Raw genomic sequence first — 21,836 nt, 5'->3', positions numbered from 1 at the left:
GCGCAGTTTCCAAATACCCAAAACCAGTCCCCTGTTGTGCAAACAAAAACAAAACTGCCACTGCTTAAACTTAGAGTGCCCTAAGCCATGGTGAAAGCCATTTTCCTTTTGAAAACACGCCGCTATTTTAAAAAAAATAGTGTCAGAGCCATTGTGAACTTGATAGTACGTAAACGACATCTGGCCCAAACAAGATTTATCGCTTATTATCAACTGCACATCGTCAAACCATTTCTTCGAAAAGCGCCAAACCGTTTTTTATTATGTTTTGGTTCGGCTTCCGCGAGTAAAAAGCGTTGGGCATGTATCAGCTTTTTCGCGGTAAATATCATCTAGGGACGATGTCAAGCCTGCCGCGTAACTTCCTCTCCCCCTGTCATGCTCACCCACCTCAATCTCGCGCTCCCCTTTGGCTTCACACGTGGTAAATGCAACGGTAGTTTGTTTTTTCAATTCAATTTTTCTGTGTAGTCAGTGCTCGCCCTCATCTCTTAGAAAATCGCTCTGCCCTTATGAAAATTTCTATGTCCAGTCAAAAGACAGTCTGCGTCCCGAAGGAAACAGACTGCGTGCGTCCTGTGTGTTTCCTCTGTGTTGGAATTTCGCCACCGACTTTCTGCGTACTCCAAGTGTCCCGTGTGTTTCCGTCCTCCATGCGTCCAGTCTATCTCCCAAAGGCAACACAGACACCATACGGCCTTTGTGTGTCCCCTATATGTCTTGAAGGCAACAGACCGCATTCGTCCCTTGTGTGTCCCCTGTATTGAAATTTCGCCACCGACTTTCTGCGTCCTCCAAGAATCCTTTATGTTTCCGTCCTCTACGTATCCCACAAGCTTCCACCTTTTGAGTGCCCTTTGCATGCTGTCAAATAACAGTGCCCCACAGCCAGCTGCATGTAGAAAATGTCAGCCAGCTCCACAGTCACTGTTTCATGCTGCAGCTGTTTCTGTAAGAGCAAGCTGACGAAAATCACATGAATCACACGACTCTTGCAAACCTGACTATTTTATTCAGGTTTGATCCATACATGCTGCTGCCGCCTGCCACACCAGGTGTCGCCTCATCTTTACCCCTCACAGGACGGGATAGCCACTGCCACGCTTGAACCTGAAATGACAAACGCATTGATCGCATACGAAGGGGTTTAAACAAACACGTCTCAAACATTTGCTGGTTATGCTTATAAATATAAAGGAGTGTTCCCATACAAAACTGAACCAAGTATCCTGAAAGAGAAGGTATAACTTCTAGGTTGCAAAATTAGCCATAAAATTTAGACCACATAAATTAACTAATGAGCTTACGAACATCAAATATGACATACTGTTACATAGGCAACACAACCCAGAACTAAGTACTGTTTAGATTCATGGCCTCCTCATGACGGGCATTTATACAGCCTCGCAAGAACATTTGAGATGAGATTATTGCAGCAGCACTGTGGGAACAAAGCAATATGGGGGGGGGGGGGAGGGGGGCAGGGAAGGCAACATAAAATTGCATGAACATGCTAAGACAGGCATTGATCAGTCGTCATCATGAGTAGTTGCTTGTGTCTACGCGTTCTTTGGAACCTATAAAGCCAGCAGTTTTATTGTGCATTTCGTTTACGAGACAGCACTTGCATTGTCTAGTTTGTTTGTCTGTGCTTGCTTACAAAAAGCAAAATGTACATCACCATGAACTGACCAACCTCTAGGTTGGCTCCTCACTTTTTATATTTCCTTGTGTCGATGGGTAGCAGACATGGGAACAGAAATAAAAAACAACCCTAGAAAAACGTGGTGGATAGCACACTTGCACCCATCATTGCACGCGTGCCACGTGGTCACTCATCCCAACAGATGTACAGTGCACGGAGTGACCCGCAAGCAGCGAAAGCTGGGCGTGGTCGCTCTGTACTTTGTGAAAATACAAGCTACTAGAAAGATTTGACAGATAGCACAAACAGTGCAGGTGCGCCAACTTTGCACCATGGCACGAATTTTTCAACGCACAACAGAAAACGCACCGGTATGTCAGTGACACCGTGGAGGAGAAATTCGAAGACAAACCAGGACAGTGACAGTGAAAGGGTTAAAGCGGTCGAATACAGCAAATTTAATTTCAGGGTTTATGCTTACCAGCAATGAGGAAAGCTACCGCAGTAACTTGAGCTGACTACTCTGTAACGTGCACTCAAATGCTAAAAACACACAAGCATTTTTGCATATGTTTGCACACAGAGCACTCATACTGTTCGGAAATAATGCAGGTTTTTCCTACTATAAACATCATAATATTGCCCCCAACCACGCCATTAGATTTGTTTACAAAATATTTTGTTACAAGCACCTGGCCACACCCTGCAATCTTATCCTTTTTTAAGGGAACCGTCTTTTTCCCCTTTTTCCTTCGTATGCTGCACCAGCAGTCCTGTTTGATATGGAACGGGTGTTGCTTTGCGATCCCTATCCTAGCTTTTCCTGTTTTTTATTGAAAATGTTCTCGATCTAAATGAACGAGTGCAAAAGAAACCCTGCAGCATTCAATTCGCCAACGCTCATCCATGCACGTCCCTTTGATGACTCCTTCGAGGTTTGTGTTTTTTTATGTTTACTATGGAGCACAAGTTTGCTCCGATAATCTATATTTTTACAAAAACCCTGCATTATCCGTGGCTACATAACAATATTCCAAACAAAGTCTGATACACAAACCAGAACCCCCCACAGCTCTTTCTTCAATTGCTGAGTACCCTTCTACAATTGATTGATTGTAGGGTTTAACGCGCCGACGCAACGCAGGCGATGAGGTGCGCCGTAGTGGAGGGCTCCGGATTAATTTTGACCACCTGGGGATCTTTATCGTGCGCCGAAATCTCGTACACACAGGCGTTTTTGCTTTTCGCCTCCATCAGAAAAGCAGCCGCCGCGGCCGGGAATCGAACCCGCGACCTCGTGCTCAGCAGCGCAACGCCTTAGCCACTGAGCCACCGCGGCGGGTACCCTTCTACAATTAGGACCATCATTATATTTGCTATTGTAAATAGCTGTTCGGGGGGGGGGGGGGGGGGGGGCTACGATGGCCAGTGAGACTCATTACACTACATGAAACACAGTGGCAAAAAGGCACGCAATACACCCTTTTCACTGCTAGGCACAAGTTGCATCTAGGGCATTGAAGTGAATTCACCTAAATTCTATTTCTGGGTGCATGGAATTGTTTCACTCATGTAATGTAATCTATAATATGACTTTTGAGTAGAAGTCTAAAGATCTAGTTCATCTGTAATAGGTGGTAGAAGAAAAATCCCCACACACTGTCTGTGGGCACCACGCAACTACCACAGTGAACAAGGGTGACAAAGTCGTTATTAATTAATTCATGGAGCAAGGATGCAGCCCTGATGCGACAAAAAAAAATAAGAAAGGTACCAGGAAGTTTCTCACCCTCATCGGTTCCTTATTTTTTGCCCCATCTCTGCAATGTTCTTATGTCTTAATATCACTAAGGTACCACAAGAATGCCACAATGGTTTTCTATGTTTTCATGTTCTCTCAGCCTTCAAAATCGAGATTTTCATGCATTTCACAGCCGTAATGAACTCCACTTACAGGTCGTGCAGGATAGATAGAAACAGGAGGCAGCCAATTCTTCTGGTAGCTCACAACGTACATCCTCCATGTCAAACACCTGGCCCTGTAAAAAATGGAAGTTCAAGTAGTAAACAAGCCTTAAATATGCGGTATAATGCCGTGAAATACTCGCTCTGACAGGACATGACAGAATTTGTTTTTTGTAGGTGCAAAAAAGGAACCTTCAGTTCTTTCAAGCTAAAAAATAAGTACAGTGCTCACTGATTGAAACGCAGCACTGCGAGCGCGTGGCCGCCAATACATGCAGCGCCGTCCATGGACGCCGCTGTCGCTGACAGCACACCGCTGTCGCTGCGGGGAACCACTGCCCCGCTTATTGGCAACCGGAAGCAGCAAGCTTATGGTCAAAACACTCTCATCCTCGTGGTATACCACAATGCAACACCTAGCTTCCACGGGCGTCCACTGGCGGCGCTGCATGTAGCGCAGGCCACGCGCTTGCAGTGTCGCGTTTCAATCCGTGAGCACTGTACATACATGACAATCCTTACAAGGCTTTCAGCCATACTTTAAAGGAACAGAAGCATCCTTACACTGAATTAATGTTAAACTAAGCCTATTAAATATCCCTAGGTGGTAGAAATCTGTGGCCCCAGATTTCCACTGTGCAAGCATATTCTCTGGTCCAGAGGGTGCGAAACGTGGTTACGGCTTTTAAAGGAGCCATGAAGAGAAAACACAAGTTTGGTTCATTCAAAGGATTCCGTTGCTAGAATCACACTGACACCATTTTTAACATAAACTCCACTCAAATAAGCTACAAATTAGGAACAAAGGAAATGGCCATGCGCCCACTAGCTCATTTCCCGCAACAGAACCTATGTCATACCAGCCAGCTCTGCAGTTAGCGGAGGGCGGCAACAGCAAACGCGAATTAGGCAGAGGCTATAAGCTTGCCGAACGAACTATTTGCGCTTAAATTTAGGGCACATTCTTTTTACAGTAGTAAGAATGGTGGGACCAACAGTAAAGGTTAGGAAAGCACACGTAAGCATAGAAGTACCGATGCGTACTGCTGTTGGTACTGCGCGCACTATGCTTGGTTTAGCTGCACAGGACTGCGGGGCTTTGGGGTTGTCTCGGACAACAATGGCCGATTGACACAAGCAACGGTGTCTTACGTGACCATATTTGTGGAGCGAGCACTATGTTTCACGAAACGATTATTTTCTCGCTGAACAAAAACAAGCCACATTTAAATACGGTAAAAACAAAACAAAAGCAGAAAGCGGCTTGCCACGGTATGGTGGCACCATCTAGGTTAACTAACGGTAAAGAAGGTTTCCCAATCGGCTGCAGAGCGGTCGGTTCCTGTGACGTCATTGCAGACCCTGAAAATGCACGATTTAGCGGGAAAACCAAAATTTTAGCTTAAATTAATGAATTTCTCAGTGAATAAAGCATCGTTTGCATTTGGACAAGTGCTGGGGGCACCATACCACACGAAATCTTTCGAATAACACAAACTTGTATTTTGTCTTCATGGCGCCATTAAAATTCTCTCTGAGGCACATGGTGAACGTCTCAGCGTGCCAATACCTCTAAGGGGTAGGCAAGTTGAAATGCTGACGAAACGAAAAAACAGGATGGTGAAGGAGCACGGTGGCAAGCCCACGCCCTGTTGAATCTTTTTCGCACCGTGATTGTATCCCCATCACATGCATATTTGTAAGAATCAACACGTTTAACCCATGCTCAACATGTTACGGTCAACACAATTTATGCAAGCCAGCTACATAATGTCACACCACACAAGAACACAAGAATTTCTGTCTGATCATGACGATGCTGGATGAGCTTAGGAAGCTGGAAAAATTTCTTGCATTAAAACAGTGAAAGCTGCCCTGTGACTGCACCAGCAATGCAGGCTGGAACAGCATGTTTTCAAGCTGCGACGTCTAAACAATTATCTGGTCAAATGTTCACTGCCTAAAGACCTTGTGCATGTGGTACTACTTATAAAGTTGCTAGCAATGCTTAAATGTTGAAAATTCAACGTATATGCAACTCTTACGTATTATAACAACAAATGTAATGCAGCCTCCTTGCATTTCTTTACCCGTAAACGAAAACTACCCGTTAGAACAATGCTAAGCTGCCTACGTCCTGTAAAAAAATATACTGTGGGTCAACTGCCTCCTAAAAAAAAAAAAAAAATCGGGGAGTGGGCGCTTTGTTTTACAACCATTAACGCAGTTTTCTTTTCTTTTTTTCATGCAACAAGCTTTAGCGTCGAATCCACCCAAGCCAAGCGGCGGCCGCTGCAGCATAATGTTTTCGTTGCCGGCAATGGCAAGGGGGTCGATCACTCACACAGCATACTGGCCGCCGCTCCTGGAAGCTCATTATGACCGCGCCGACGCAGCCGGTAATTTACAATAAAAGAAGCGCGGCGAGCCGAACACCAAGGAATATACTCAACACGTTTAACAAAACAGCACTGCGGCAACGCGTAATAAAATTTTAACATGCACCACGATAAACAATTACTTACGGCAGAACACGCAGCATTTTTCACACGTCGCGTCGACAGACTGGAACTTGCAGTAGAGACTCTTGATTCACGTAGGCACGCACAACTTGTCAGGTATTTTGTCAAATGGCGACCTCGATGTGCGTTTGCTACAGCAGCGCAGTACGGCGACGACACAGACGCTTTGCCAGCACTCACGATGTTTCAGGTGGCACAGGAGCACTAACACGTAATATTACGGCAGGAGGAGCACGTAGTAATTCACGTAACACCAGCAAATCGAAAACAAACCACCAAAACCACGCACAACGAACCAACCACGTCTTTTCTTGCGCACCTATAACAATGACTGCATATACGCCTCGAGATTCGCGATCGCTGCGCCGCCTGCCGCCGCTTCTCCGCGGCGTTAGCGGGATTAGCGCTGGGTGGCTGATAGGTGGTCATGCAGTGTTTTGGTTCTCTTTCGCTTCTCTTTGCCTTTCCGCGCACTAAACAACTTGTTATGGTGACGTCTGTAAGCTAACTGCATGTTTAGGGCGCTTAAAAAAACAGCTGCGTCTTAGTAGAGCGCTCTAACGCCAACAAGAGCTACCCGGGGAGGCGGTTCTGCGCGCGTCTTGGCCGCTCTTGCGGGCGTCGGCGACGGCAGCAGCATATCACCGCTGTCACCTTCGAACACGTCAGCACAAGTGAATTCTATTTATTGTCGCCTCGTTTAGACCTGATATTGGCACTGTAAGAGGTTGGTTCGTTTTGCAGCGCAGACAACAAATGCGGCTTTGCTTCGAATATGTACGTCGTAGAAAAATATGTTTCGGGGATGTGATAACCCAACAGCTGACAAAAACTTGTGCCTTTTATGGGAATATAAGCCACGCGAAAATGTTAAGTACACCCAAAGGCTGTGCATTGTCAGATATGTGCCCACTCATGCCTTATAGTAATAACCAAGGCATATGTTAATGAAACCAGGCGAAAATGAATGGTCTGCAAGTCAGGAATAAATAGAATAGTCGTACGGGAATGAAAAAAAAAACCGAGTGCAGCTTCTGAAATGCTAAATACGTTTGTTTGAGCAAGGTAGTATTCACCAGACCAACTAGGTGCCAAATGCACTATTTCGCTAGACATGGGGGGGGGGGTTGAGGACGAGGACGCTCAACTATCTTTGTTTACAAATGCGGAGCGAAATCAACGACTGAACGTTTTAGTAATCACACACACAAGCTGCGTGTTCACTTTTCGTTTGTTTTTCGCCTTCAACGAACGGCTGATCTCTCGGCGGACGCATTTTTTGAAGAATACAGGGTAGGCAGTTCACAAGCGATACGAGGTGTCGTTGGAAGAGTTGATTGATTGATTGCAGGGTTTAACGCGCTGACGCAACGGAGATGATGAGGCACGCCGTATTGGAGGGCTCCGGATTAATTTGGACCACCTGGATATCCTTAACATGCGCCGAAATCTCGTACACACGGGCTCGTTGGAAGAGTGTCGTATCTGATAAGGGTCTCTGATTTCGGTTTATGCTAGATTCTGCAGTCTCCCTGTGTCATATGACGATGTTTCGAAGAAGAGTTTGGTCACGGACGCGGATTACTCTATAGGCCGATCTTCGCGCTTCTCGTGGAGGATAAATGTAACAGATGAATCTTTGCGAGCGCTCACCTCGGGACAAGACGACCCATCATTAAATTTGTCGTCGTGTGCTGACTCCGGGGTGTAATTTTGTGTTATCCATCGTACTTCTTTGGTACAATGTTTGTGAAATTTATGCCGCATTGGCTTGTTCATGGTACTGATCAATATCTGATATGTGATATTGGCAGGCGTAACTTACGTGCTGTCAGGTATGAGTGCTCCGCTGGATTTTGTAAGTGCACAAAGTCGGTTTACATCATAGTGTGTATGGCCGCATACGGAGACACTGCCACTAAATTTCAGGGCAGCTGAATTGCAGTCAGCTGTATGCAAATGCTGGCTTCGGGACGCCGGCCTGTGAGCCTGTGACACACGCCCGGCGCTCATATAGATCTCACTAAGATCGCGTCATAAACGTTTATACTCTCGTGAACACACCACGCTTGCAAACAGAGTGCCTGCTCCCCGTTATTCGGTATTTAGAACGCGGACAATCGGTAAATCGCTGTCTTGAACGAGCCAAAAAGCAACGGCGACAGGGCGGAACGTGCCGGAGACTCCCGAGCCTGCTTTCGAAACGGGCCGCTAGGGGGATTTCAGTGGCGCCCCTACAGGCCGCGCTCGAGGCGTATATGCTAGCCTAGACTAGACTTATTACTACAGTTGGCTATCTAGCAGTCATAGAGTTTTAGCAGTTACTTTCTTCCTTCATCATCACCCCTGAAGCAAACTAGGCAGTTTGCTTCAGGGGTGGTTTGCAGTTTGCTTCAAAAAGCGAAGCAGTTTGCTTCAAAAAGCGAATAAAAATGGATTAACAAACAAAGTTATTATCATCGTCATCTACATCTAGATTGACTGTTTTGTGTTTTGTTCAGCGTCCAAGCATTCACCATTCACTGTTTGTGGGCTTTTCACAAACAGAACGGCCGGATAAAAAAATTATTCCCCGCAGACATACGCAAACACACGCGCACACGCATACACACACACACACACACACACACACACACACACACACACACACACACACACACACACACACACACACACACACACACACACACACACACACACACACACACACACACACACACACACACACACACACACACACACACACACACACACACACACACACACACACACACACACACACACACACACACACACACACACACACACACACACACACACACACACACACACACACACACACACACACACACACACACACACACACACACACACACACACACACACACACACACACACACACACACACACACACACACACACACACACACACACACACACACACACACACACACACACACACACACACACACACACACACACACACACACACACACACACACACACACACACACACACACACACACACACACACACACACACACACACACACACACACACACACACACACACACACACACACACACACACACACACACACACACACACACACACACACACACACACACACACACACACACACACACACACACACACACACACACACACACACACACACACACACACACACACACACACACACACACACACACACACACACACACACACACACACACACACACACACACACACACACACACACACACACACACACACACACACACACACACACACACACACACACACACACACACACACACACACACACACACACACACACACACACACACACACACACACACACACACACACACACACACACACACACACACACACACACACACACACACACACACACACACACACACACACACACACACACACACACACACACACACACACACACACACACACACACACACACACACACACACACACACACACACACACACACACACACACACACACACACACACACACACACACACACACACACACACACACACACACACACACACACACACACACACACACACACACACACACACACACACACACACACACACACACACACACACACACACACACACACACACACACACACACACACACACACACGCACGCACGCACGCACGCACGCACGCACGCACGCACGCACGCACACAAAAGCACCGTGCGTCAAATCCACGCAGGCAAACAATTCACTCAAATGGAGGCTTAGCAAGACTATGTGAACTCAAGTATTTATACCTAGGTTTACGACACGACCGTGTAGTGTTCTGGTGGCTTGGAGGTTAAGTACTCGCTTACTGATTCAGAGGGCGGAGGTTCGAAACCCGCTAAGTGACGTATTATTTTTTTTTTAACCGTGCTTTAATTAAAGTTTTTCTGCCTTAGTTTATATTTTGACATTGTTGTTGCTCTTGTTGCTCTCGTCTGGCTGTGTCCCTTTTTTTTCTGTCGCAATATATTTCTACCGCAAGCTCTGCCCCAAAAAACAGTACACCGCTCAGCATTTAGTTGCAAGGATAAGCCATTTTACAACGACCCTGAAGGAAAACACAGACTAGGACAATCGGAAGCCACTTTTTAGATTGTTTTTGTTTTCATTGCTTCGTTTTCTATTCGGCTTTTTGTGTTCTTTTTACTTTTTCTGGTCTGTATATTCTTCTCCCTCCCACTTTTTTTTCGTAATGGGAGGGACGAGGCACTTCGAACAGCCTCGTTCAATATGTATCCTTCTTACGCCACTGTTTCATACAAACGTACCAGTTGGTAATATTAATTCTGCGAATTTATCAGACCTCACTAGCACGAAATAATGTATACAGTGCTGCAGAATTTCCACAAACCATCGGCATTGTTTCTTACCATCTCTAGCCAAGCCAAAAAACTTAACCTTTCTAGTATAATTAAGGCTTACATGCTCGACTTTATGTTTACTTGAGGAAGCACAATCTTCAGAAAAAGAATGTAAAGCAACAAATAGTTATCCTTCCTCCCAGTGTCCTAGAGGCAACACAAAAGACATAAGTCAGTCTTTTGACTTCATTTTGCCTTCAGTACATACATAAGCAACAGCATTACGGCACACAGAAGAATTAAGACAGCAAATTCAAGTTCTATCTTACAGCCTTTGTCCTAGAGGTAACAAAGGGGAAACAGGCCAAAGTCTTTTTACTTCATTTTGCCTTGAGTACACACATGGGCAATAGCATTGCGGAACTCAGAAAGAGAAGAAAGCAAGTCATTTTTAAAGTTTTATACTTCTCATCCGAAATAAAATCTTCGTATAGAAATTTAAACTTTGTCTTTACCATAGTACATAGAAAGGTAAAACATCATGGCTGTTTATCCGGCAGTCTATAAAAAGTACACAGCCTGTTTATGTCCTAGAGGTAACACAAAGGAAAAGTCAAAAGAAAGGCCACACAGTCAACATGCAGGAGACACAAAGTAAACAGAAAGGAAAAGTTCATTTTCATAAGGGTGTTACCGTGCCTTCCTTCGAAACCGGTTTTAAGGCCTTTTAGATGCGGAGCACCTTAGGACCGCACAATGTTCATCCGCGTCCGTGCGCACAGCATGTACAATCGCAAAAAATTCAGCACGCACCGGCATGATTTGGGCCTGTCTCTGGTAGGCCAAACAGAGTAAGTGTCAACCGTCTTACCCATTAGACTACGACCATGAGTTAGTACCCGAGAGTCAAACGGCTTACTCCCTCGCCTGTAACGGTGCGGAGTACCTCAGGACCTCCCAATGTCCGTCCGCGTCCATCCGTGCGCACACGACCATCAAGCGAAAATCAAGTGAAATTTGATTTGAGCCGCGAGTTGCAGTTTCATTTAGGGAATAATCAAGGTGCAACTCCCGGCTCAAATCGAGTGACGGTCGGGGCGCAAATCGGATGTGACTTGGGGCGCAACTTGGATGTCATTTCATGTCCCCGTACTCCCCACCCTCGCCATCATCCACGGAGGGGAGATGCTGCCAGTTTTTTTATTTCATTCCCTATCGCAAAAGCCAATCCCACATGCATTCCTGAATAAAGGAACGCTGGTAGTCAGAATAAGCCATGAAAACATTCGTTTCCCGCGAAGTAAAGCGCCAAGTGCTTGGCCGGGTGACAACCAGTTCAATCGTGGGATAGGCAGAAAGACAGACAGACAGAGCAAACTTTTCGCATTTGAGTATCCTGAGAATAAATGTCGGCTCTAATAAAGGTACTGGCTGTTATTTATTCACTGCAACTCTGGTCGGGCTTTCCTGCCGTAATTTCGACTTGCGAGTTGCTGAAGTTTTGACACAGGGGGGTACAGCGCAACACAGACGAAAAACAAGAAGAAGAACGGGACAACCACGAGCGGCCATGGTTGCCACTTTCTTCTTGTTGTGTTTATTCTGGGTTGGGCTGCCCCCCCATTTGGAACTATGCATCAACTAGCCCAAGCTATAGCCATTGCAAACTTTTAGGATTCAAACTTTGTAACAAATTAGCTATTCTGCTGCTGTCATTTTTTTTTTTGAAGACCCGCCGTGTTAACAACATTCAAGACACCCCTCTACAAATTAGCCCTCTCCGCTGTTTCTAGGGCAGAACTGCGACTTCAAGTTTGTAGAAGTATAATTCGTCATTGAATTGCCATTGCCGCTAACTATAATAAGGCAGATGCCCGGCGGAACTGAGGCGAGCGCACATGATCGCACATATCACAAAAAATGACGTAACGTTGCGCACATTAACCAATGCATAAATATTGGCACCTGATTCAATAAAGGTTACTTCTGCAAAATGCTGGTCCGCACCCTCTATCCGGTAAATCCAAACAAATTACCGTAGATATCCAAATATTCGAATTGATCGGTAAAATTTAGGGTGTTTTACAAGCATTTAGCGTCTCAGGTTAACGCTGGTGCAGCAAATATTCCGCTGTTTTATGTTCCTTTTAATTACATCGTTTAATTTCCAGCGTAGGTCGAGGTGAAATAGAGTTAGGGGCGTTTCCAAAAGAAGAACAAACGTGTCAAAAACCGGAACGTTATCGATTGTCAATCTTAGGATGACGAAAACAGCTTCGCCAATTGTTGGGCGTGGACCACAGCGCAGTATTGCATCCGTGTAAACCGTCATCGTCATTAGAAAGTTTTAGCCTACCGTTTTTGACGCTCCGCTATGCTCCCGACGGGACGTTATGCGCAACCGCAGCGTCAGCGGCAGAAAGGCTTTTAGCTAAGCGATAACTATCTACCTCGATGGGGAATGATTCGCGTCACTGGTCGTGCTCCGTGCGTTTGCAAACCAAAACGTCATCGCAAAGTAAAGATACGAATTAGAATTTGGTCACCCAAGTAAAGTAAAGTACCGTCTCTAGTGCCTTATTTCCCCTTTTTAATACAATGTAGTCGCTTACACGGTATAATGGTTCTAAATTATTTTAAAGAAGCCGATAAACTTTGGAATAGCCAAGACAAGGCTGTCTTTCTCGGCGCTGCATAGAAGCAGCCCCGCGCTTCGGTCGACGTTTTTCTCTTACGTACTAAAGCTACTTGAGCAGTGTTTGCCTATTCGGAAGAGCTTTCGTGATTTTGTCGCTCGCGTTTCAACTAAAGAAACGGAGTTCGCGGGAGCGCGCTCGCATCGCGGGCAGCCATGTTGATATTCCGCACGGTGACGCACGCTGCCGCGACGGTCCGTTAAGAGGCCCCGTTTAGCGGAGTGGGGCCCCGCTCCGTGCCCTTGCGCGCCACGCATGCGCAATGGCACTCCCGCTAGCTATCGGAGCGGAGTGGACCGTCAGAAACGGTCAGCTGAAACTCTCTATTGTTTCTCGGCGTCGTGTGCTATCTAAACACACGCGGCGTTGCTCATAAAACCCCCAAACACCTTTTTTTTTCACTTCGATATGAATTTGATCCAGCATATCGGGTTGGAATTCAGTTCGACGATCCCGAACTTGTGGGGCATGTCTCTTAGTCTAACGGGGACTGAAGGGGAGCATACTGAGTTCACCCGAACCTGTACCCAAACTGAAGAAGTATCCTTTTTGTTTGACTTCTCGCTTCGGAGCAATAGGTTTGAGAAGGGAAGCAGCAGACGTGTAGTCACGTCTTCCACGAAGCTTTACGCAACTTCTGACGGATACAGCGCTTGATCTCCGCAGGAAACCGCACCTAGCCTTATTTCAAAAATGGTCTTACCCATGGCGAGCAGAGGAAAGGTGGGATTTCGTCCCGATGAACCAGAGACGAGGCAAATGGCTGGCACTCTGCCCGAACGTTGCGCTTCTTCTTCCTTGCACACGGCACCCCACGCGGCAATGCCCCCGAAAATACGGCGCATGAAGTAGGGTTTTCGCAGGAAGAGGAAAAATGTTACAAATTAAAAAGCCGTAAAACAAAGACAGAAACACCGGAATGTGGAATAAAGCTCAAACAATTTAGGCAGAAGCCATCCCTTTACGAAAGATTAGTTTCGTAATGGTAGGGTGTTGGGAGACGTTGTGAAAGCTTGAAGACCCCCAACTTCATCAGGTGGCTGGGTAGGGAATACGCACATTGCAACCATACGCAGCCATGAGCCCATGTACACAGTGTACGCAGCCATGGGCCCATGGTGGCATCTGGACGCACAATGATGTGGCGATCTTTATCATGAATGCGATGAAGTCTACGCTAGCAGTGTGATTCCCGTTGTGATAATTGCTGTTGACGAACTCAATGATTTTCTTCACCCTTTCCAGCCTCGCCGCTTTTCTTCTGGGGTTTACGCTCGAGTTGGGTTTTTTCTCCGCGACCAGCTAACGTTGGCTTATCGGTGGATGTCATCCGCATCTGGGTTCTTTATCCTTGGCAAAATGTTTGCTCTGTGGCGTTCTTCTATCCAATCTCGCTGAGAAAACAAACAACCCCAGCTAGGAAGCAGGACAGTGACCTTGCGAGCAGTAGCGCAGATATAAGGCACTGGGTCGCCGCGCCCGGTTTCGAGAGGACGGAGCGTATCTTCTGTTACCATTGAAGACGAAGACGAAAGACCAGGATAATTTGGCATTTCTGTCTGTCTGTCTGTCTGGCTGTCTGTCTGTCTGTCTGTCTGTCTGTCTGTCTGTCTGTCTGTCTGTCTGTCTGTCTGTCTGTCTGTCGGTCTGTCTGTCTCTCTGTTGGTTAAATGTTACTGATACTTTGCTTACTTAAGGTTTTATGATTTGTTTACCGCTCCGCTAATGAAATGGGCAGAAGAACACGAGTGTACGTAGAAAAAGAGGAGAGGGGGGTTACAGAGGTTCCGGGAAATAGAGGCGGAAGAGGGGAAATTGGACGAGAAAAATGTAGCGGAAAGATGGCGGGGAGGAGAGAAAGCGGGGTAGAGGTAGTGTGTGAGAGAGGAGAAAAAACAATGCAGAGCGGCGAAAGGTGCGGGGAGAAGAAAGAAGGGGGCGCGCGAGGGATTCAAATGGAAGGGAGGATTGGAAATAAACCCCATCATGCAGGGAAGAAGCAAGATAAGTGAATTTGTGATGCTGATTACATTAGAAAACGGAGAAGATGGGAAAGCAAGAGGAGTGCGGGTAAACGGAAGGGGAGGATAGAGAGTTTGAGAAAGAAAGAAGATACAGAAATACGGAGATGAGGGCCGCTAAATGTTTCAATCTAAAGGTTGTTGTTGCGTGGACAAGAAATGACCTACAGCACGAAAACTGCGGCATTCGGCGTCGCCAGCAGCAATAGCGCGGATAAACCTCCCAGTATCTGCGGGGCGTAGCACTTACACACCATTGTAATATTGGCCACCCCTTAACCCCAGAACTTTTCGAGTTGCCCGAAGTTAGGCCTGACCTCACGCTTTGAGCTGTAAAGTCGTCATCCGCTACACGCTCCTTGATTTACAGAGAGCTTGACGAAACTTGGCACGTAGATAGGCTGAACGTTATGGCAAACAAATATAAATCTGAATGCGTAGGTGCGAGCAGCAAATCCACCCAGGTTGATTTCCCGGTGAAGATCGTTCAGGGCACTTAGCCAGTGGTAGATTTGCCAGTTGCACAGGTAATTTACCCGTCACAGACTCACGGCGAATTCTGTAATTCCCATTTGTGTTGAAAGTCAGCTTACCCCTTCGCATTTGCCACATACCCGGTCCTTGGCATCGGCCCGTGACAGTTGAAGCCGGAGTACCAAGGCTGAATAAATATTCTCATGCTTCAGCTTGGCAGCAAATCACACGCAAAATAGGAAAGAAGGAAGAAAGATGGCTTGGCGGTTACTCGCAAGTATTGAGGTCATGAATAGTCATACTGATATATACCAACTACACCTCACAAGATATGTTCGCCTCGCACAAGATAACATCATGAAAGCCACTTCTAAAGTGAATATAAACAATGGGGGGCACACTTCGCAAACAAAACTTGAAGTGCTTTAGAGAAAAAAACAAGATATCAAAAATAGCTACTTCTGCAACGTGTGGCACAGGTACCAATACTCTTTGTGATTTGTGTAAATTGTACTGCTGCAGTGACAATTCCGACTTCTTGTGACGTTGACATACCTGCTCGATGAAGCACGCAGCGGGGTTTAGTTGGACATTGTTTTCACATTCACAACTCATTAGAAGGGTATAAGCGCGGCGGAGCTTTTATTCACGCGACCTTCTTTCCTCGAGGTTCATTAGCATAGAAGAAAACTTGATTGAAAGCAGTTACCCTTTTACAAACTCATTTATTCACTGCTTTATTCAGTGACTTACGTCTTTCGGTCCAGCCTTTAGGTGTTCAGTGGATGGCTGCTTTTGAAGTACAAATGGACGGTTTTTCTTCAGGAAGTTTTCGTGAAGAGATCATCGACTTGTGTTCATGGGTGTACTAATCTTTTATAGTTCTCAATCTGAGCAGTGGTTACTGTTCGAAAGAAAATCTTGCTCACATAACTTTGTTGGCGCGGGAACTAACTTAGCTGCCATAACAGCCAAAAAAGAGCAGCGAGTGCTCGGACTTTGTATTCACCAATAGTGCTCCGGTGTTCATAGGCTCAGAAAGGCACACAAGGACTCATCGATATCCTTTCACTTGAGCCTCCGGATTGCTACACCTAGTGGAGGAGCCCGAACGGATGGGGCTAGACGACGTGTACGTGCTGTTCTCTAGCCGCGCTCACTCTACGAGGCACAATTTCACAGGCCTACCGTGCAGCGTGCAACAATGGGTGCAACAGAAGACTATAAACAGAGAAGCCATGCGCACCATCACGGCACTTCCTCGTCGTACCCCGATAGCCATCTTACAGAAAAACGCCCAGCTCAATATTATAACGGAGATTATAAACCAGCACGCAGAAGCAAGAAAGCTCAAGTGTTTGTATATCCCATTGGCCGCAGCGCTTGATTCACATTTTTGTAATGAGCTTTCCGTAACTTCAACCTTAGACGATCTTCCACCGTGGTGGTACACGACAATGTCAACCAATACGACGACGAAGCTTCGTCGCCGTTACCAGCCAGCGCCACCCTGCGATACCACAGTCCCTGAAGGTCACTGAGTACGTTACACAGACGCAGATCTCCAGCCGGACGCAAGACGGACGCTTTCGTCAGTCCCACGCACCGGCGAAATAAAGGGCCGCTCTGTCACACTACTGACACTCCGGAGCCTCTGCTACTCCAGTCCACTCCAAAACATCACAGATGTGTATATGTATATTCACACATTCGCTCAGTGCTGTGCAGCATCTAAAGCAAATAAAGAAGACACCTCTGGCCTGCCAGCAGACTCAGAGCCTCCACAAAACGTAACAGCTAACTACCCGTGTACATCGGGTACAGGGGCATGGCCAGAATATTCCGAACCAATTAGCGGACCATCTTTCCAACTCTTCTCCCCCTCCTGAATCCCCCTTGCCATTTTCCTTGTGTGAGAGAGAGAAAAAAACTTTATTTGAGCCCCATGGGGCTAGTCTGGGTGGTGGGTGACCGGCTGTGGTAACCGGCCACTGACCATTGCAGCTCGCTGGATGACCTAGCCTGGACCTCTCGGTCCGAGCTGCACAACGCCTTCGCCCAGCGCTCTCCGTCAGTGAAAGTCTGTCGCGGGCTCACAGGGCTCCATGGAAGGGCGCAAGGCCAGGACCAGCTCGGACGGTGAGCCCTCGAGCGGCCACACACACACACAGCCGTATGGGCCGGAGTCCATACCAGCTCGACTGGGGTGGTGGGAGAATTTTGAAGAAGGATTTTCAGTGCCAAAGGCGAGATCATTCCTTTGGCGAAATTTTGAATGGCCGTTTTGGAATCGGAGATTACGGTGGAAGGGGGCTGCCTGAGGCTGAAGGCTAGGGCTACTGCCGCCTCTTCCGCGGTCGCCGGGCAGTGAGTGTGCAGAGTAAGGGAAGCAAACGGGAAGGGGGAGCGGGGGCGCGTCAGCGCCCTTAATGACCGCTACCGCATAAGCTACAACGCTCCTGTGACTCGCAGCGTCAACTTAGACAGTGGGAGGGGGTGATTGGGTACCGCTTCGTTAACGTCCTCGCCCTGTGCTCTCTGTGCGCTCGATGAAACGTCGGGTGCATATTGCGCGGTATGGGTCTCACCGTTAGTAACTCATGAATGTGGCTGGGAAGGGGAATGGGCGCGTCGCTACGGAATGGGCAGTCAAGGCGCAGCCGTCGGAGAAGTATTCTGCCTGAGAGCGTGGCTGTGAGACGAGTGAGCTGGCTCAAGAGATGCGCCTCAATCAACTCTTCGGCGGTGTTAAAGAGCCCAAGTGATTTATGGCGGGCAGTGGATGTGCTCTGAAGTACCTGCAGCGCTGTTTTACAAATTTTCCCAATTAGACAATTTTAGGTAATTCCGTGGGCGAAGGTAGCAAGTAGAGAAGAGAGTAAGTGATGCGAATAATAATATAAGCCTGTATCAGCCGGAGGCGCTCTGCCTCTTTCAGCCCCTGATGTCGGGTACGACGTATTATATGGATAGTTTGATTGACCTGAGAAGTTAGGCGTGCTATGAACGTAGTGTTAGCACGGTTGCTCTGTATGTGTAGGCCTAAGATCTTCAGGCATTGCACCTGGGGAATGGGCTGTTCGTGAACCCGGATTGTAATGTCCGGAGGAGAAGTGTCTCTGCTGGTAGGTTTATCAGGAAAGATTAGCAGCTCCGTTTTTTTTTTTTCTGTGAGCATTCAAGTCCAATGCCATGAGCGTAGGCAGCGACGACATGTGCTCCCTGTTGAAGGGTATCCTCAATGTGCCCATCACTGCCCCCGGTCGTCCGCAAGGTGATGTCGTTGGCATAAAGACGGTGATGAAGGGGTGGTATATTATTCAACTGCTGGGGGAGATTAATCATCGCTATATTGAATAACAGTGGCGACAGGACAGCGCCCTGTGGGGTGCTTTTTTAGGGTATGTGTATTATGTCAGTGCGTATGTCGTTGATCTGAAGGACTGCAGTGCGATCGGTAAGGAAATCGCGAATGTAATTGTAAGCACGAGCCCCCGGGGCTAGGGCTGTCAGGTTTTGCAGAATGGCGTTGTGTGATACTCGGTCGAAAGCCTTTCGCAAATCAAGGGCGAGTATCGCTGCAGAGTCTACACGAGACTGGGGAGTTATAATGTCGTGCTTTAGTTGAAGGTGAACGTCCTGAGTGGAGAGTCCGGCCCGAAAGCCGAACATGGGGGAGGGGATGAATTGTCCTGTGTGGGTGAGATGCTGTACCAAGCGTGAGTGAATGACATCTTCAAGGACCTTTCCTACACAAGAGGTGTGGGAGATTTGCCGAAGATGCGCGAGGTCGAGAGGCTTGCCGGGTTTAGGAATGAGCGAGACCTTTGCGTGCTTCCCATCGGGAGGGGAAGGGGGGGGCGGGAGGGGGGTACAAGCTTCCCAATGATGATTGTAATGCGCGTTAAAATCTCGATGGATTGATCATTCAGGTTACGAAGAAGCTTGTTGGTAACGCCGTCTTCCCCAGGTGCCAAGCTCGGGCGAATTTTGATTAATGCGGCGCGAGCCTCCGTAACCGTGATTGCGGGGTCCATGTCTGAGTTTTCAGAGCCCCCGTAAACAGGGGCTAGGTATAGATCCCGGCGTCTTGATAGAAGTTGCTCGTTGGTTCCGTCAAACTTGTGTATGATTGTAGTAAGACGATTTCCGCTAGTCGTTTTAGAGTGGGTTGGGTCGAGCATGTTCCTTAAAAGAGCCCATGTACGACGCATGCCGAAGTTACCTCTCCTGCTGTTGCAACATTGCCCCCACTGAGCACTGCATAATTCGGCTGTGTAAGTCTCAATCGTTTTATTGAGGCGGGCTAGTTTGGGTCGTAGACGGCGATTGTGTTTTTGTCGGCGCCATCGCGTTTGGGGACTTGTTTGAGCTTCCCATAGATGTTGCAAACGCGTGTCGACTGTTTCTGAAGGAATGTCCGGGTCCAAATGGAGGTCATGAGTTTTCTTAATATCTATAAGGCAACTAAGCCAACTCTGGACCGATATATCATCGTCGGGAGGCTCCTGCCCCGGATAGGTCTCCCTGAATGCTGGCCAGTCGGTGATGTGGGTCTGCCGTAACCGCGGGGCGAGTGATGTATCAAGTTGGAGAGTGGACTGAATAATAAAATGGCCACTTCCCAAAGTGTGAGGAGTGCAGTGCCATTTCAGTTCTTTGACTCGGCGCGAGAACGTCAGGTCGGGGGAGGCATCGGTTTGGGCACTGTTTCCGATCCGAGTGGGGACGGTGGGATCAGATTCGACTGCGAGCCTTCGCGCCTGCACCAACACCCAGAGCAGCCTCCCTTTCTTGGTTGTACGCGTGTAACCAAGGTTGTATGCGGGGTGTTAAAGGGACACTGAAGTGAATTTGTCAAGCTCCCGTTCTTGCTTGGACTGCGTAGACTGGCTCAAATTAGCACACTTTTCATCGTTTATCCGGTTGACAAATCGGTAATTATTTTACAAAGCGCGAAAGAAGAAAAACTACCATGCGTGGTTTGCGGCGGCCGCACCAACTAAAGCTGTGACGTTAGGAGGAGCGGGCACCGTGATTGGACGATTACCAAGGTGAGCAACCAAACAAGTTTCCGTTTCGGTTTCGGTTCTGTAAAACACAACTGGTGGCGTTGTTGGATGGGCATTCTCAATAACTCAGTAATCATCGTACCGCGCTTCTGCCATGTTGTCAGCTGTGAAAATGCATAAAGATAAGCCTCCCAGGACGGCTTGGAATCGTAGCATTCACTAGCCGAGGCCTACGCAGTGCATGGACGCCCTCCGCGTACCCGCAGACGCCCAAATGTCATGCGCTTTTCCCCCATATTTGGAGCTTGCCTCACTCATGCCTGTACCGTAAAAAGCGTGTTCGCACCAGGCCAAGGGTCTGTTCATTCTGGCCTGTGCCCACTGCCCGCAAGCAGTCGGTGCTTATGGCAACAGCCCGCCAACGAGAACTCGCTAGCGCGCCAGTGCCAGCCTGCGCGCGTTCTGTGAACTAGTTCGTGGAGCCATGAACGTTGCGGCCCAAAAAAAAAAGGTGAACTCAGTGTAGAAAACATCGGCAGAAAACGAAAAAGTTAACTTACAAAAAAAAAAGCACGTACCCGCGGGGACTCGAACTCGTGACTTTCAAGACACTTGCGACAACCCACCTAGCGCCCCCCCCCCCCCCAAAAAAAAAAGCACGTACCCGCGGGGACTCGAACTCGTGACTTGCAAAACACTTGCGACAACACACCTAGCGCCCCAGACCACTAGGCCACGAGACTTTTTTTTTCTTTATTGCCTGCTTGGCGACAACACACAACGCACTGCACAGTACACAAATTAGTAGCTCCAGCCACCAGTCGGCTGATGGGGGTGGTTTAAAACATCTTAAACTGCGCTAGAACATCCAGAATGGGTAACCACTCAGGTTTTCCCGGCATGACTCTATACACTTCTCTTATATAAACAACGCTTTCAATTAAATACTCCCGCACCGTGCCTGCATCCTCTTCAGCATTTTGAACTGCCACTCGAGTTTTCCACATAGAATGCATACTAAGTGCCATGAACATATCATAGGGCACGCCTCCATCATTGTTTACGGGCAAAAAGCGAATGCCATAAGGCGTTAATGGTAAGTCTTTTTTCAAGGTTCGTTGGAGGATGTCCCAGTGGAA

The 21,836-nt window shown here is 47.6% G+C and overlaps 2 long non-coding RNA genes across 2 annotated transcripts in view; both read right to left on the bottom strand.

Moving 5' to 3' along the window:
- Positions 1-14,065, bottom strand: part of LOC144180634 (uncharacterized) — a 38,179-nt gene extending 24,114 nt beyond the window's left edge. The window contains exon 1 of the long non-coding RNA XR_013324482.1: positions 13,894-14,065. This is a non-coding gene — a long non-coding RNA (uncharacterized LOC144180634). The remainder of the gene's footprint in view (positions 1-13,893) is intronic.
- Positions 513-6,458, bottom strand: LOC144179452 (uncharacterized). The gene is made up of 3 exons (XR_013324230.1): positions 6,136-6,458; positions 3,600-3,684; positions 513-1,110 (listed from the first exon to the last, which is right to left on the bottom strand). It is a non-coding gene; the product is annotated as an uncharacterized LOC144179452 (long non-coding RNA).
- Positions 14,066-21,836: the final 7,771 nt, after the last annotated feature.

Source organism: Haemaphysalis longicornis, unplaced genomic scaffold (genome assembly GCF_048455015.1).
Source record: "Haemaphysalis longicornis isolate Haplotype H1 unplaced genomic scaffold, Haemaphysalis longicornis Haplotype H1 scaffold_4, whole genome shotgun sequence".
NCBI lineage: Eukaryota > Metazoa > Arthropoda > Arachnida > Ixodida > Ixodidae > Haemaphysalis > Haemaphysalis longicornis.
The sequence above is the reverse complement of the archived record's forward strand: the minus strand, read 5'-3'. Positions and strand labels throughout refer to the sequence as shown.